Consider the following 11,243-nt stretch of genomic DNA (forward strand, 5'->3'; position numbering starts at 1 on the left):
CCCCCCCCCCCCCCCCCCCCCCCCCCCCCCCCCCCCCCCCCCCCCCCCCCCCCCCCCCCCCCCCCCCCCCCCCCCCCCGCAGTCACCTGCCTCTGCTCGGCCTCAGTCCACGTTCCAGGCACTGGACCTGAAAAGCTTCGCCTGCAGGATCTGCTGCGTCCTGAGCAAAGGGCTGAGCCTGTGGTCGGCTCGCTCCAGGCTGCTCCAGGCTGCTCGCGTGGGCTCGAAGCCCCAGCCACAGCCCCCGTGCTGGCCGGCAGACGGACCAGGGCAGGCTTCCCGGGGAAGGCGCGGTCCGCACAGAAGACCCCGCGCACCGGTCGCACGAGGGAGCAGAGGCCACCCTCCGGCGGGGCGAGCCTGGCGCGCTGCACAGGCGGCGGAGCGCATAGAAGGGACTCTGCTCAGTGACAGCGGGGAGCTACCGGAGGCTGCTGGACACGGCTGTTTAGGAAAATGTACGCTTCCATCTGGCAGCCCCGGGCAAGGTGGTCAGGGTCACAGGGACTGGGGTGGAGGGGGCAAGGGCCACGTGCCCGGCGCCATGCACAGGAGCGCTGGCTCGGGGAGCCTGGAGAGCAGGCAGCTCCTAGCCCCTCCCCGCCCTCCCTCTCAAGACCCTCTCTATCCCCATCTCTCCTCATGGCACAACCTTGCCTGGTTTCCAGGGACAAGAATACCTCGGGGAACGTCACCAACTGCTTCCATGTCTGTGCCCATCACACCCAATCTCTGCCTAGCCCTGTCTCTCTTCAAGAGGACTTCGGCCCTCACTGCCCAAGCGAGAGATCATGCAAACCCACCGGCAATGGTGGGGACACCACCTCACTCCTCAGGGCAGCGGCCAGGCGCAACCTCAACCCGGACGCTCCCCCCACACCATCAGGCCGGTAGCTCTGAGGACAGAGCTGCTCTCCTGGCCCCTGGGGTCTCTCCTGTCTGAAGGGCCCTCCTCCAGCTCTCCCCCTGCCGCCCCTCCCATCCTCAGGCCGAGGGCACCCTGTGTGCGTGCTCCGTGCGCCGTCCCCACCTCCCTCTGCCGGCCTGGCCCAGCTCACCCCTGCAGAGGCAGGACGCAGGGCTGGCGTCGGGCCCCGGGGCTGCCCTCCTCCACTGAGGGGCACGGGCTCCGATGCACGGCGCTCAGCACCCAGCTAGAAAGCCGTATCTCAGCTTCTGTAAGGCCCAGCCACGGGCTAGAGGGAAAGACAGTGACGGAGTCTCAGAGCACAATCAGAGCACTTACATCCATGACCTCCCGCATAACAAACGTTCTTTGTTGTAACAAGTAAGAGGTAATTTTTAAAGACTTGAAAATTTTGCAATATTTGGAAAAAAATAACATTTTGAATATATGAATGTATATTCGTCCCCAATTCATAAACTTGGTTTCATTATTCTCGCAACTGCCAAGACACAGCCAGGAGTTTCATATAAAAGCACGCTAAAGTTTCAACGTTCCCACCATCCGCTGCGTAGGGCTTCTCACGTTAAAGCAACCACTGCCTCGGTCGGCGGCCGCCGGAGGGCCATGGGGGTGCGGGGCGTCCCGGGTGGATGCAATGAAATCCCCATGTGCCTCCTTCCACTGCTTCCCCGGAGCAGAACTTACCTTAAGAAACTGATGAAAGAATGTATCAAACATGACAACTGTTTCAAAACTCTTGAGATTTCACCCACTGACTGGATAAGATGCGGGAGAGAGACATACGCATCCACACACACACACACACGCGCGCGCGCACGGGGGAACCTTACTCAGCCATGAGAAAGAACGAGATCTTGCCTTTGCAATGACATGGATGGACCTAGGGAGCACAACACTGAGTAAGGTCAGTCAGCGTGGGAGAGACAAATACCATATGATCTCACTCACATGCGGAATTTGAAAAACAAAACAAAGGAAAAAACAGACCAAAAAAATCAGACTCCTAAATACAGAGAACAAATGTGGTTACCAGAGGGGAGGCGGGTGGGTGACACAACAAATAGATAAGGAGGGTCAGCACTTAGGACAGCCCTGAAAATGGACAGAATTGTTGCGTCACTCTCTGGCACACCTGAAACTAACCTATGTGAATTACACTTGAACAAAAAAAAACTTCTAAAAGAAACACTACCTCGAGTAAACTATTTACATTTTCATAAGACATACAAAAAATTTTAAAAATAAAAAAGAATCCACTCACCAAACTAATCAAATTTTGTTCGTCTTATTTCTTCGACACAAACTTGTACACACCAAGAACTGACTTAATCTCTTCCAGAACCCCTACAACATGCAGCAGCATAATTTGCACATAATAGCATCTGTGCACAACTGTACAGTTTAAAAATCGTTTTCACACATATTAACATGCAGATTCGGGTATATCGATAAATACATTATATCACTGAATACGTGCAATAACACTTTAAAATTGTTAAATGCTTTCTTCCATCTCACAGGGGAAACGTCAAGAGGGCTCAGTGAGTGAGGAACCTCATCAGTGGCACCGCCATGACGGGACCTCCCGTCTCCAAGCCCTCGGTGGTGGCAGCGCTGCCGAGGGACACACAGAGCAGGTGCCGCAGGAGACTCCACAGCTCTGCCGGCCTAAAAATCAGCGGCCACCATGGCAATCCGTGCAGGCAGCAGCACGGGTTCACAGTAACACAGATGTGCAGGAGATGCCGCTCGGCCACTCGCTGCTGCTCGAAACGGCCTGGCACCTGTACCGCCGCCCTCCCCTCCTGTGCAGGTGACCTGGCTTGGAGCTGCCCCAGACAGGCTCTGAGAGGGCTCGGCCCCCGAACCTGCTCATTCCACGTTTGCAGCCCTGAGAGTCACCAGATGACACGTGCCCCCGGCCTGTCCTCGCACAGAGCTGCGGGCCTTGGCCTTCAAGGGGCCAGCCATCCCAACCAACTTTCCACCCACAGGCTGCCAGAAATCCCTGCTGAGGCAGGAACCTCTGGACGGAACTAGAGCTTAACTTGAATGAAGGCTGAGGAATGTCACCTTCAGCTACAGGAAGCAAATTGTTTTATTTGCTCAGGAACAACTAGATAGCCATTGGGGAAATAATAAAAACAACTAAATTTCAGACAGATTGCAGGTTACAAAATACTACAAAAGTTCAAAAACAAAAAAAAAGTGAAAAATCTGTAAAAATAAAGGGGAAGAATTAACATTCTTAGTATTTAATAGCTATTATAAATGAATGAGAGAAAGCTTAAAATCTCAACAGAGGGGCACCTGAGTGGTTCAGTCGGTTGAGGGTCCAACTTCGACTCGGGTCATGATCTTACAGGTCGTGGGTTCAAGCCCCACATCAGGTTCTGTGCTGACAGCTCAGAGCCTGGAGCCTGTTTCGGATTCTGTTTCTCCTTCTCTCTCTGAGCCTCCCCTACTCATGCTCTGTTTTTCTCTGTCTCAAAAATAAACTATAAAAAAAAGTTCTTAATCTCAATAGAAAAAAAATACAAACTACAAAGAGTAATAAAAGGCTTTATAAGAAAACCTTACCGCAAACATTATACTCAATGGGAAAAAACAGAGAGCTTTTCCCCTAAGGTCAGGAATAAGCCCAGGATGTCCACACTCACTACTGTTACTCAACGTAGTACTAGAAGTTGTGACCACAGCAATCAGACCAGAGAAAGAAATAAAAGCATCCAAACTGGTAAGGAAGAAGGAAAACTCTCACCATTTGCAGATGACCTGAAACTTCATGGAGAAAACCCTAAAGTCTCCACCAAGAAATTACTAGTACAGATAAACGAATTCAGTAAAGTCGCAGGACAGAAAACCAATGTGCAAAGTCTGTTGCATTCCTATACGTGAAAGCAGCAGAGAGAGAAACTAGGAAAACAATCCCATGTAGAGTTGTACCAAAGACAATTACGATATCAAGGAGTAAACCTAGGTGGAGAGGTAGAAGACCTGCACTCTGAAAACTCGAAACAAGACACTGCAGAAAGAAATTCAAGATGGCACAAAGAAATGGAAAAGACATCCCATGCTCATGGATTGACAGAGCAAACACTGTTAAAATGTCTGTACTCCCAAAAGTAATCTACACGTTTAAGCAATCTCTATCAAAATACCAACAGCATTTTTCATAGAACTAGAACGAATAATCCTAAAATTTGTATGGAAATATAAAAGGCTCTGAATAGCCAAAGCAATCTTGAAAAAGAAAAACAAAACTGGAGGCCTCACTATTCTGGACTTCCACGTTACATTACAAAGCTGTGATAATCAGGACAGGCTGGTACAGGCACAAAAACAGATACACAGATCAAGAGAACAGAATAGAAAACCCAGAAATGGACCCACAACTATATGGTCCACTCATCTTTGATAGAGCAGGAAAGGCTATCCAGTGGAAAGAAGACAATCCCTTTAACAAACAGTACAGGGAAAACTGGACAGCCATGTGAAAAATAATGAAACTGGACCACCTTCTTACACCGTACACAAAACTAAACTGAAAATGGACCTAAATGGAAGACCTGAACCATTAAAATTCTAGAGAACACAGGCAATATCCTCTTTGACATCGATGGTAGCAATTTCTGTCCAGACACATCTCTGGAGGCAAGGGAAATAAAGCAACAAGAAACTGCTAGAACTATAGCAAAATAGAAGACGTCTGCACAGCGAAGGGAACCATCACAAGACTAAAAGGCAGCCGAAGGACTGGGAGAAGATATCTGAAAATGGCACAAAATATATAAAGAATTAATAAAACCCAATACCCAAAAACCAAATAATCCAATTTTTAAAATGGGCAGGAGACATGAAGAGGTAACTCTCCAAAGAAGACATCCAGATGGCTAACAGACACAGGAAAAGATGCTCAATGTCACTCATCACAAGGGAAATATAAACCAAAGCCACAATACCACCCCACACCTGTCAAATGGCTAAAATCAACAACACAAAAAAACCACAGGTGTTGGAGAGGCTGCGGAGAAGGGGGAACCCTCGTGCACTCTTGGGGGGCACGTGCCCCGGCGCAGCCGCTCTGGAGAACAGCACGGAGGCCCTTCAAGAAGTTAACAGTAGAACTGCCCTACAATCTAGTGATTGCTCTAGAAGGTATTTACCCAAAGAATATAAAAACACTAATTCAAAGGGAGACATGTACCTCTACCCTTGTTGCGGCATTATCAACAATAGCCAAGTATGGAAGCAGACCAAGTGTCCACCAACTGATAAACTGATAAAGATGTGGTGGATATATATACACAATGGAATAGTCCTCAGCCATGAAGAAAGAAGAAAGTCTTGTCATCTGCAACGACGTGGATGGAACTAGAATGTATACGCTAAGCAAAATCCGTCAGAGAAAGACAAATACCATATGATTTCACTCATTTGTGAAATTTAAGAAACAAACGGGCAAAGGAGAAAAAAAAAGAGAGAGGCAAAGCAAGAAACAGACTCTTAACTATAGAGAACAAATTGGTGGTTACCAGAGGGGGCGGGGGAAGGGGGAAATAGGGGGTGGGGGTTAAAGAGTACATGTATCATGATGGGGAAAAAAAAACAAAATAAAATTATTTTTTAATTAAAAAAATAAACAGAAGCAATACATTCACAAAAGGATTAATCCCAGTGCCCGAGACACAGAAAATATCACCAGTGCAAACTTTTCCTCATATACTGCCGGTAAGAGATTTAAATAAACAGGCACAAGCATTGGCTACTTGGCAATGTGTATCAGTATGTTTTAAAAAGTACATATTGATTCAAAAAATTTCATTCTGTAAATTTAGAACAAGTAAATCACATACATTTCCCAAAATAGCAGTGATTATAATATAAAATGCAATGAGAGTCCTTACATTCAGTGGAACACAGTGTCGACCTTGAAAACAATGACATTAAGACAGTTCACTCTGCACATCGGTGGGATAATCCAACGTAGAGAAAGAGAGCTCTCTGCGGGGACAGACCTTCAACGGGAAGGCCTGTGTGGGTCTGCACAGTGGCTGGAGCCAGCCCGGCCTGGCCTCTCATCTTTCAGCTGCCCCTGTCCGGACGTCAACTCTGGTTTCCACTTTCAGTTGACAACATGGTGGCCAGCGGCTCCCAGGGCCACCTTCCCATGCCCTGCTGCGCTGGGAGGGGCAGCCACCTCTCCCTATCAAATCTTGAACATGTGGGAGTTTGGGCCAGTTTGGGCCACTTCTAGTCCTTGAACTTATCATGTGATCAGAAGGATGCAACTATGCTGACAAGTCAGCCCCAGGTGTCCTGGCCGTGACCCCTGGGGACCGGAGGGCAGGGAAAAGCCTGGTGGCCCAAGCAAACTCAAGTACTATTTACTAGAAGAGGAATAGTTACTGAGAAAAAAATCCATGTGTATTTAAGTACATATTAACACTCAGAAGTTCAAGAAGTGGGGGGCCCAGGAGGCCAAAATCCTCCTGCACAGCGCACACGCGGCTTCTGTTCATCCTGTCTAGGATGTTCTCGTTGCTTTGCAAAGAGACTATACTTTTAGGCTTTGAATCAACTTGGATCAATCAGTAACTCGAGCCTTCCCTTACTTTGTCTGCCAAAGATTTGCTTGTTAATGGATGAGCATCTTTCCCTTGAATAACTGATGAAGGGCCTTCAGGAATGTAAATCTCCTCCTAGAATTCTTCAGGCTCATCTTCCGCTTGGAGCCAGACTATCATTAGGGAATCCCTCTCTCGTAATGACTTGATTGTTCCTGTAATTCACTACAGTCCTGATGAAAATGACCTTTTCCGGAGCATGTCTTTACTTCAGGGACCTTGAACTATGTAACCATTAAAGAAATGATGTCATCACCCCTGGTATAGAAGGCCCTGGCCATCTTAATAAAGGGGGGCTTTACCAACCACCATCCACGCTGTCTGTCTCGTCTGTCTTGTCTGTCTTGTCCGTCTTCTTTCTTAGGGATATTTTCGCCGACACCAACCCCGACTCAGGACCATTCCACTGGGGTGCGTGGGCTGGTCCCCCGCAAAGAAGAACAAACTTCAGTACAATATGTCCACAATAATAAATATAAGAATAATATCCACAAATACGAAACTTGTATTCTTCAGACGACACCCCTGGGTGAGGAAAAGACAAGCCACAAAGTAGGAAAGACGAGCAACACATGAAGCTGAGCACAGAGTTCCTGCAGATCTGCAGACACACAAGCCCATAGAAAAATCTGCAAAAGCCACTTCATGAAAGATCTCCAAGTGGCCAATGAACTGGAAAAGATGCTCATCCTCATTAATTACCAGAGAAATGCAAGAATGGCTAAAATCAAAAAGCCTGCGAAAGGAACACGGTGTTGAGGAACCTGCGGACCCTCCAGGAGGAGAAGTGAAGGCACGGAGCCCCCGGGAACCTCGGACCCGGGGCCGAGGGACAGGGGACAGGTCGGATGCCAGAGCGCGGAGACCGCCCGATGTGCTCACACAGCAGCAGGATCAAGGGGGCACACGTTAAGGCTCTGGTGCGCTGCACCCCAGGGGCACACGTGCGCACACCAGGTGACCCAGAGCGTCACGTCACACGAGAGCCTCTGGTCAGTCCTAGCCGAGGAGGAGGAGGAGGAGTTAGGGAGGAGAGCGGCACCTTTGGGAAAGAGGCAGAAGCGAGGATGACAGGACCACAGGGCTCTGGGATGCTGACCGCACCTGCGGACGAATGTCCGCCCCACACCCGCGTCCACACCCGCGGGGTGACCGCCCCACACGCCCCCACCCCTGCATCCACACCCGCGGGGTGACTGCCTGCACTTACTCAACACCGATTCCCAGTTTGGGGGGAAGCCTGGCGTTTTCATGCAATTTCTCACAACAGCGCTGCGTGTGGGGCAGCGCCTTTCCAGTGTGGGCTAGATCACCCTGCAGGGCCCTGGCTTCGGTTCCAGGAAGGCAGCGCTCTCTCTGAGACACGCCTGTTCCCAGGCGGCGTGGTTACTTGTCCCCAAGCAGCCTGAGGGGAATTTAGCTCCCCAGCTCCTCCTGGGCCCACAATCAAGGATGAGCAACTGGGATAGGATTCCAAGGACAGCTCAGACGCTGCGCCCAGCTGCCAGGCCCCCAACTCCGGGCCCCCCACCGCCCTCCTCGGCCTGCCGCTCCCACAGCGCGGCTCTGAACTGCACGGGCCACTTCTACACAGATGTCTTCCAAGAAATACGGTACGGGACTGCAAACGTATTTTCCTTACCTTTTCCTTAATAACATTTTCTTTTTTCTGATGATTTTATTGTAAGAATACAGAACATAGTACCAATTACATATGAAATGTGCTGACTGTTAATGTTATGGGTAAGGCTTCTTCTACTCAACAGCTGGCTTGTAGTAGTTAAGTTACCAGGGAGTCCAAAGTTATACACAGATTTTCAACTGCATCCCTAACCCCCATGCTGTTCAAAGGTCAATTGCACACACACACCCCATTATATAACTGACGAATGTCTAGCTCTGGGAAAGGATAAAATGTGTCCTAGGACCTAATGCACGTTAGGTATTCAATAAATATTTGAACTGTTAAAAAGGAGACCGCAGGACCAAAATGCAATCAATGCACTAACCCCCAGCAGCAGGCCATGACTTAGTACCTAATCTAACTGTGGTCTCGGTCCCCAGGAACGCAACTGTTTACCACTCGCTCAGAATTACCTGCTCAGCTCTAGGGACCAGATTTGATGATGTTCCCACAGACCCCGTCCATCCCCTGAGGAAGGCAGCCCTGCCGGAATCTGCACATCCTCTAATGATTTCCTCCCCCGACCCTTTCCCTCATTAAAAGCCCTCCGTTTCCCAGGGCTCAGCGAAGCTCCTGTGTACTGGGCGCTGGGCCGCCTCCGGCCCGTGACAGCCAGTGTGGTCAGTAAGTGTGCGTGGCCCAGCCGGTTCCAGACGGCGGCAGGGCCAGGAGGAGGAGGGGCGGGGCGGGGCGGGGCGGGTGTGCTACCTGCAGCCCCGAGTCCTCCCGGCCCGCTCCTCCGGGCTCGGTGCTCCTCACCTCCGTCCATCCCCACGGCTCCCGGCTTGGCTGGAACCCTCCCCAGTCCTGTCCGGACTCTGCGCAGGTCCTACGCGGGGAACTGCGGGTTCAGGGCCCGATTTAAGCTGCACTGGGCCCAGAACAAGGCCCCAGGCAATTACCGTTTTGCAGTAAGTAAAGGCTAGCAGCTAATGGGCATCTCGAAGGCCAGAAAATCCACAAGTCAAGCACTTACAGGCCTAGAGTGCCCCCCAGCTCAGACAGACTGAGGGTGGCGGGCAGTCACACACAGTGACGGAGCACGCTCGAGGGTCCTCCGCGCCAGCTGTCCTGAGGCCACCACGGCCAAGGCCCAGAGCTACAGCCCACGACAGCGGTGTGGGAGCAGCACCAAGTCAGTCCTTTCTGTGTCCCCGACACAGTATATTTATCCAGAGAGTGGGTGAGAGGGGAGGGAGGGGCAGAGAGCGAGAGAGAGGGAGAGAGAGAGAATCATAAGCAGGCTCCCAGGCCGCCAGTGCAGAGCCCAACTCGGGGCTCAAGCTCATGAACCCAGATCACCACCTGAGCTGAAACCAACAGTCAGCCGCTCAGCCAAGCCAGCCAGGTGCCCCTAAATTATGGTTTTAAAGATAATACCACTCTTTCTTTATAGCTGCTTTAATTTAAAAAAAAATGGGGCGCCCGGGTGATTCAGTCAGTTAAGCATCCAATTTCAGCTCAGGTCATGATCTCATGGTTCTGTGTTCAAGGCCAGCATGGGGCTCTGTGCTGACAGGTCAGAGCCTGGAGCCTGCTTCCGATTCTGTGTCTCCCTCTCTCTCTCTACTGCTCTGTCTCAGTCTCTCAAAAATAAACATTAAAAATAATTTTTTAAATAAAATAAAAGTCATTTCCAGGGTGCCTGGGTAGCTCACTTAGTTAAGCTTCTGATTCAACTCAGGTCATGATCTCAGGGTTCTTGATTTCCAGCCCTGCGTCAAGCTCTGTGCTGACGGTGTGGAGCCTGCTTAGGACTCTCTCTCTCTCCCTCTCTCTCTGTCCCTCCCCCACTTCTGTGTGCCTGCCCACAGGTGCTAAGTGAATAAATTTAAAAACTAATAAAAGTAATTTCCTTTTTGTTAAATTTATTTTAATGTTTATTTTTGAGAGACAATGCGAGTGAGGAAGAGGCAAAGAGAGAGGGAGACACACAATCTGAAGCAGGTTCCAGGCTGAGCCATCAGCACAGAGCCCGATGCGGGGCTTGAACTCACCAACCGTGAGATCATGACCTGAGCCGAAGCCGGACGCTTAACCAACTGAGCCCCCAGGGGCCCTTCCTTCTTCAGTTGTTTAAAACAGATCCAGATATATCCCTGGTCGGTTAGTGTGCGTGGCCCAGCCGCTCGAATCCCCTCTCTTGTATCCAGGTCCAATATGCTTTACCAGGGAAACAGGATGGGTAGTTACGCCCCGGTTCCTTGGGGGAATCACCCCTGTAACCAGACGCTGAACTGCCGGCAGGAGGGTGCTGACATCTGCTAGTGCCATCTCCAGCATTAGCCCAAAGTCACTACCCACCTGGGTACAGCTTTTCCCAACTTCAGGAACATCAACCCAAAGAAAGTAGTCAGCTTAACGCCTGTCATGTCACTATTACACAAACATAAGTGACTTCAGAAATAGCTATACGGTGTTGTGACGCACGCGCCCTTTAACCCAATCGCCCTTAGCATCCGACCAACCCACGAGTCTTGCCGCTACTTGGCAGAGTTCAACTTCTGTAAAACCATGGCCATCGCATGTTTAGACTCACGTATTTCCATAAAAGCACAAGAATTGGATTCAACACAAAAGTATGATCTTTCTTCCAGAAATCTTTTTCAACGACCAATAGGTGCCACTTAATCCCAAGTTCCAAATTAACCAAATATCCTGAATGTAAATACATCTACGTTTTGAAGCCTCTTTTAGGAGAATTTCAAAAAGTACCATGTTCATACGAGGAACAGAGAACACGTAACAAGTACTGGGCGAGGGTCTTGGGCCACCCGTCTCTCGCCTGGGGCCGGCCGGACCCCGCACACCCTCGCGAGGCGACGCTCGGTCACGGTGAGCGCCGGACAGGTAACAGGTGCCCGGACAAGGGGGGGCACCCGCCTCTCACCTGCGGCCGCCCGGACCCGGCGCCGCGCCCCCAACGCGGCCGTTCAGCGGCGGCGAGACTCCCAGAGCCGGGAGCGCGCGGCCGCCCCAACCCCTGTCGCCCTGGTTACCAGCC

At 50.5% G+C, this 11,243-nt stretch overlaps 1 protein-coding gene across 1 annotated transcript in view; it reads right to left on the reverse strand.

The window, feature by feature from the left end:
* WDR27 (WD repeat domain 27) overlaps nt 1–11,237 on the reverse strand; it is a 123,133-nt gene extending 111,896 nt beyond the window's left edge. Inside the window, exon 1 of the mRNA XM_029943276.1 lies at nt 11,130–11,237. The gene's annotated coding sequence lies outside the window, so the exon portion shown is untranslated. The remainder of the gene's footprint in view (nt 1–11,129) is intronic.
* Between the last annotated feature and the right edge of the window lie 6 nt (nt 11,238–11,243).

Source organism: Suricata suricatta, chromosome 7 (genome assembly GCF_006229205.1).
Source record: "Suricata suricatta isolate VVHF042 chromosome 7, meerkat_22Aug2017_6uvM2_HiC, whole genome shotgun sequence".
NCBI classification, from domain to species: Eukaryota; Metazoa; Chordata; class Mammalia; order Carnivora; family Herpestidae; genus Suricata; species Suricata suricatta.